Here is a 6,307-nt window from a genome sequence, read left to right on the forward strand (position 1 = left end):
TTGTCCTGTTCATTGGCAACAATGAAGAAAAATCAGCCCTGCTGTTATTCTGCTGCCCCCAGCCTGCCGCCCTCCCCTCCCCCTCCCCCTCCCCTTGCCTCTTCCCCCTTACCTGCTCACCTCTACCCCTACCTGCTGCAGCAGCCCCCCACTTCCCTTTGGAGCCCGTGAGGCCTACTGCCTCCACAGGCCCCTTGGAGTCCCCGGCTCCCCATCCCCCGCCAGGCCCCCTCCCCCTGCCCTCTTCCCTCGCCGCCTGGCCTCCAGCCACCCAGGCAGACTGCTCACCCGTCCCTACAACTTCCCCGCCCAGTCACCTCCTCCCGCTATCTCCCCACCTTCGGGTCATTTTGCAAACTGTTCTAGGGGCCTGATGCCCCTGCCAGCGGGCCTCCAGACCTCTCAGAGCTTCGTGGATCGGGGGCGCAGGGCAGCCCATGGTGGGCAGCTCTGAGGCAGCCTGGCGGGCCCTCCAGCACTCCCAGAGGCCCCCCTCTCCACAGTGAGCTCTCAGCCACCTGGGAGAGAGCACTCCGGCTGGAGGTGAAGGCTGGGCGACGGGGGGACCGGACGCAGGCCGCCTCTGAGCCTGGAGGTTCCTGAGCCTCAGGGCCTCCACACCGTCCTTAACTCCCTTCTTGCAGGCCCCAGTGCAGCCAGGGCTCCTCCTGTTTCCCATCCAGGACAGAAGCAAGGAAAGGCTGGACTGGCCAGAAATGGGGGCACCCACTTTCATATTCTTCTGTCTCCCCAGCTGGGCCAGACAGCTCGAGCTGGGGCAGCCAAAAGGCGGCGGCATGTCCCCCTAGGAAGGTGAGCCCTGGCGTGCTGGCGGGGCATGGGTAGGGGTGACCCCTGAGAGCCCAGAAACAGAGCCCAGGCTCCCTGCCCCCTCCAGGAGGGCGCAATGTGGTGTGGTCAGCGTCCAGGATTATGCTTTCTTTCGGCCCCTGTAGACTTCTCAGTCTTGATAACCGCCTTCCTGTGAGGTGAGATCTCTTGCTGTGAAGACAGACCATCCGACTGGTGCCTCTTCTCCAGGGTTCACGGCGAGGGAGCTGGGATGCCACCTGCTGATGGCCTCAAGTTTGCAAATGATTACGAAGTGAATGTAGTACCATGAAACCGTAACCCTGAGCTCCGAATTTGAATGCCAAGGGCAAGTGGGGAGAGGAGCAGAGTTTGAGGAGCCCTCCATAAGCCCCTTCCTGCATAGTTACCCCCTTCCTCTCTCACTTCCTCTCCTCCAGGGCTAGGTCCTACCCCAAGCAGAGTCTCTGCTGGGCCCTGGTCCAGGCACAGGCCAAAGAGCCAGGTAAGAACCTGTTCCCCAGGGCCCTGGCTTTCTCAGGCCATTTGCACCCCCTAGGCCTGGCATGGCAGGACAGCGGGGGTGCCCCCCAGACTGAGGATGGGGGGACTGGCTCTCTTCAGGGCCCAGCAGGACACTTTGGCTCTGGGCCTGCTGGGATGGAGGTGACTGGGGAGGGGGGAGTGGTAGCCCCTCCCCAAACCCTCCCCTACCGCACAAGGGCCTAGTGTCTCTTCAGTGAGTGGGCAGCCTCATTGCTGGGGAAGGAATCGTGGCACTGACCCCACTTTCAGAACAAGGTTCTGCCCCGGGCACCGTGCCCAGGGCCAGGCCATGTGAAACTTCCATACACACTCCTTCACCTGACTCCTGACCCCCAAAGGCCTCCTGTCCATTCTCTCTCTTTACACACACACACACAGAGCTGTTCTCCAAATCAGATAGGGGGTCCTCTTTTTTCACTTCAGACCACTCACTGGCCTGCACCCTGGTCCCTCCCTCTTGTTAATGTGGTGAGTCAATACATTTGGCCCCTGTCATTGCCAGAGGCCCACAGACACCTTTACCTTGGGGGTCACGGGTCCACCTGGCCTCCTGTTCAGGTATCCTAGAAGATACCCCTATGAATCTCTATGGAGCCAGTGGTATGAGGCCCAGACCTCTGCAGCCCTGGGGGCTGGGCAGCTGGAAGGATACAGTCTTCTCAGGGCGACAGAAGTGGACTGCTTCTATGAAAAACACCTCAGACCACCCCTGCCCTTTTTGGATTGGAAACTTATCTGGGAAACGTCTGGGTCACGTCATTCCCAGGCTCCAAATCACCCCACCCCTGAGAACCCTCCTTTCTCTCCTTGACCCATGATACCTCCGGGCTCCCCCCAGGCATCTCAGACAGGGCTGAACAAGGACAGAGCTTGCAATGTCCACCCAAGTGAGGAAACCCATGGCTCAGCTCCTTGGAGCCATGGAAAAGGAGCCTTGTCCCCTAGAGCTGCCCGGGCCCCCTTTCCCCCGGGGCAAAGGTAAGCACTGGGTTCTCATAGGCTCAGCCCGGCCAGCCCTGGGGCTGCAGGACAATGAGAAGTCTGGGGAAGAAGGTGCGGGGGAGGTGCCGTGGTGGGCCAGTCCCCATGGCTCTCCATCTCGAAAGCTTGGCCTGTCCTCTAAGAGACCCCTCGTGCATCATGCTTCCCACCCCGAGATGGGGAAGTGGGAGCCATGCCATAGCTGACTTTCCTCCCCAGGTGCTACTTGGAGGCGGTTTAATTAGCTCTTAAGAAAGGCCAAGCCCTCCTACTTTACCTGGGAGCTGTTTACTGAGACCTGGAAGAGACACAATGAGCATCAAGGTTCTCGCCAACAAATGACTGGCCTTGGGGGACTTATTTCCTCACATCCAACACGGTATCCTTCAGTTGCCCAGGGGAAAATGAAAAAGAGGTGATGGGACTCAAGGGAGGCTTAAGGCTGTCGCAGTGCTCCGGAGGGTGGCTGGATGCAAAAGCCCAGGGCTCTGGGAGTCTGGTCCAAGCCCTGCCCTTTGCCTGCTGCTTGGGGTTCCTGGAGAGTTTTTCATTTTCCAGAGCTGGTAGAATTCAGCCAAAAGAGGACCTGGAATCTTCATTTACCTTCCTCCTGATTCAAGTGTCCCCAGCACCAGTCAAGCTCCCTAGTTTTTCTTTCAAGTGAGATGCTATCGGGAAAGACCAAATATTTCTCAAAGCCATATAAAAAGTATTTGTTAAAACCGTTTTTTGGTGTTTTTTTTTTTGGCCACAGAAAAACAGGGCAGAAGACCAGGGTATGCAAGGCTGGCGCAACCATTTTCCGGTCATCTGGTTGCAGAAAGAGAAATTTGATTGTATTGATACTTCTTATGCATTTTAGGAGCAAATGACATAAGACGGTCTTTTGTAAAGAAAATTGATTCCATATGCAGCCCGTCCTGACAGTTTCACTTCCTCAAGTGGCATTTCGGGAAGTCCTTGCCTGGCCAGCTTTTTTATGTGACATTTAACCACCCCACTCCACGCCCCAATTATTAGTATGAGAACAACTTTAACCAAAGTTTAAAGGATTCAAACAGCTTGCTCTCCTTGGTAAATTTTCTCTATTCTTTTTTTTTTTGCGGGGGTGGGCCATGTCGCGGCATGTGGGATCTTAATTCCCTGACCAGCGATCGAACCCATGCCCCCTGCAGTGGAAGCACGGAGTCCTAACCACTGGACCACAAGGGAAGTCCCAACTTTCTCTCTTCTATTTGGTAATTCCGACATCATGTGTGCTGCATAGTTTACAGATTTTGAGAAATTAGCATTAACTTTCTCCTAGATGAGGCTCTTGCCACGCAATATTTTTTGGAATGACACAGGGCAAATTTATTTTCTTAAAGTTATATTCTAGCTTATGTATCATTCCACAGAGTTAAAAATCTAATATAGTTCTTTCACGCAAGATACACCATAATTAACTAAATGTTTCACTTTCATAGCAGTATGTTTTTCATTTCTCATAGGATTCTCCATAGAATTCATTCTTTAGTTGTTTTTATGAGTTTGGGACTCTTCGAGAAACTTTTAGGTTAATGACTCTCCAAATGCAGGCTGCAAGAATATTTTCTTTTTTTCCTTCCAGTTTTATTGAGATATAATTGACATACAGCACTGTATAAATTTAAGGTGTACAGCATAATGGTTTGACTGACATACATCATGAAATGATTATCATAACACATTTAATATCATAAATTATCATAACATCCTTCATCTCATATGAATACAAAATTAAAGAAATAGAAAAAAATTTTTTCCTTATGATGAAAGCTCTTAGGATTTACTGCAAGAATCTTTTCAAATTCTTCTCCAACTGCATCCTGGGGTGGTGGGGAGGTCTGGGGTTTCACCCTGGACTGTGGGAGACCAAGAGTATGAGGACTGTGCTATATAACAGGAAGGTGATGCTGTCGTCTGTCACTGTCACTGGCTCAGGTCAAGTTTGCTTGTATCCTGCCTCTGTCCCCTCCAAGTATCTCTCTTGAATGACCTGCCATCTTGTCTTCTGCTCAGGACTCTCGGTAAGGAAGGCTTAGGAAGCCTGGACTGTGGCCTTGGGGAGGGAGAGGAGGTCATGACCCAGCTATGAGGTAATGGAGCTGCAGAGGATCTGTAGTGGTTCAGGGCTGTGCCTGTCTGGGAGTGCATAGCTGAGTGAGTGTGTGATATGGGTAGTTCTCTGACTTTAGATCTCTTTACACATTTGTGTGATTTGACACGTACCTGTGTCTTTAGGTGTGAGTGAGTCTGTGTGTGTGTCTGTGGGGGTATAAGCATGTGTGGGTGTCCTTGGGTGTGTGTGTGCACGTGTGCGTGTGTGTGTTTGTGCCCCTGTCTATGTGTATCTTTGGATGAGTTTGTGTGAGTGTGTGTGTTTCTAGGTTAGGGCATGTCTCTGGGTGTATATTTGTTTGTGTGGACATATCTACATATCTCTGTGTCTCTGGGTGTGTGTACCTCTCAGGGTGGGTGTGTACAGTTCTGGTCGTGAGCCTGTGAAGGTCTGTGGAAAGATGGCGACACACAGCACAATTATTCTGGACCCTGGGGCAGATTAATTGGGCAAAGCCCCCTCTATGGCAAGGTGGTCTGTTACTCCTTTGAGACCCCACCAGGAGTCGGTTCAGAAGGAAAGAATTCCTGATGGAGAAAATAATGAACAGACGTGTGGAATCCCGTCATCTTTCACTGCCTGGGCCCCTTGTCCAGACTAGAGGCTGGGCTGGGCTGGGGGTGGCCGCTGGGCCCAAGACCACACACTCTAGTTCCTGAGACTGGTCTGCTTCGTGTAACCTGAAGCCCCTTGTCTGATATGTTCCAGACGTTCCCACATGCTGGCAGCAAACACGGCCTGAGGTAACACAGCCCCTTTGTCTGACCGTGGCACCGGGAGCCTCTTCTTGGAAATGTGGTCACTGTGGTGTTGAAACCAGGGTGCCTGCCAGCCGTGTCTGAGGGAGAGAGGAAAATACTCACGCCACCCCCAGGTGTTTGCTCTGAGGCCCAGTGACTCTGCAGTGAAGGGCCCTGTGTGTGCTCATGTGTCCAGGAGGAACCCATGTGCATCTCGGGAGCCAAAGAGGATCAGGGCGTCCCAGGCACAGTCAGTGGAAGAAAGGACCCTGGGCCAAAGCCCAACAGATAATGTCCTTCCCCGGGAGATGGACTCAGGGAGAGGAACCCTCAGATTGGTGAGAGGGGCCAGTCCCCAAAGCTCCCTCACTGACCTGCTGTGGCAGCTCATCCACTCAAAGACCAGTGTCCCAGGAACCCTCAGAGCCCTGGGCCACCAGGGCAGTTGGCCACCCGAACCCCCAGGTAGCAAACTAGTGCCTCCTGGGGGGAAGCTGCCTCTTGCCCAAGAAGTGACTCAGGCCCCTGACGGTGGGGTGTAGGGCCCGGGGACCGGGGCGAATCTGAGGGTTTTGCTCACCACCCTTGGACCGGCCAAGGCTGGATTTTCCCGCTGCGTCCAGCCGTGTGCACTTCCCTGGCACCAAGAGCTCAGGGTGGAGGCTTTCAGTGGAGATTTGCGCTGTTAACAGCCGTTGGTCACCTCACATTTGGCTTCCAGAATTAACCTCCCTGAGGTCCTGGGGCAGAAAGAGCCAACAGATCCAGGGGATTGAGAGTGCGGCTGGGGACCATAAATGTTTAATTCAAGCACATTCCATTGCTGTTGCAGAGAGGGGGGCAGAGAGGTCCTGGCCCTCGTGCAGACTGAGGTTTTGTGATTGCAGAACCAGAGCTGGGTTGGAAGCCGCCAGGTTCTGTGGTGTGAGGAGGGGCTAAGTCAGCCTTTTGTGTTAAGGGTGCAAAGGAGAAACAGCAGGGCAGGGAGGGGGCCCCCAAACAGCATGAGTTTGAGGGCCGGTGCCCCATGGAGACAATCGAGCTGTTAGCTCCCAAAGGGAGCTTTTATAAGGTGGACAAGGAAAGCACC

The 6,307-nt window shown here is 53.6% G+C and overlaps 1 long non-coding RNA gene across 1 annotated transcript; it reads left to right on the forward strand.

Annotated features, from left to right (window-relative positions):
* Positions 1-280: 280 nt before the first annotated feature.
* Positions 281-3,064, forward strand: LOC149748504 (uncharacterized). Its single transcript, XR_016394012.1, has 2 exons — positions 281-813; positions 957-3,064. It is a non-coding gene; the product is annotated as an uncharacterized LOC149748504 (long non-coding RNA).
* The last annotated feature ends 3,243 nt before the right edge of the window (positions 3,065-6,307 follow it).

This window comes from Delphinapterus leucas, chromosome 8 (genome assembly GCF_059928025.1).
Source record: "Delphinapterus leucas isolate spDelLeu-1000000601 "Yukka" chromosome 8, BTC_Dleu_Yukka2, whole genome shotgun sequence".
Taxonomy (NCBI): Eukaryota; Metazoa; Chordata; class Mammalia; order Artiodactyla; family Monodontidae; genus Delphinapterus; species Delphinapterus leucas.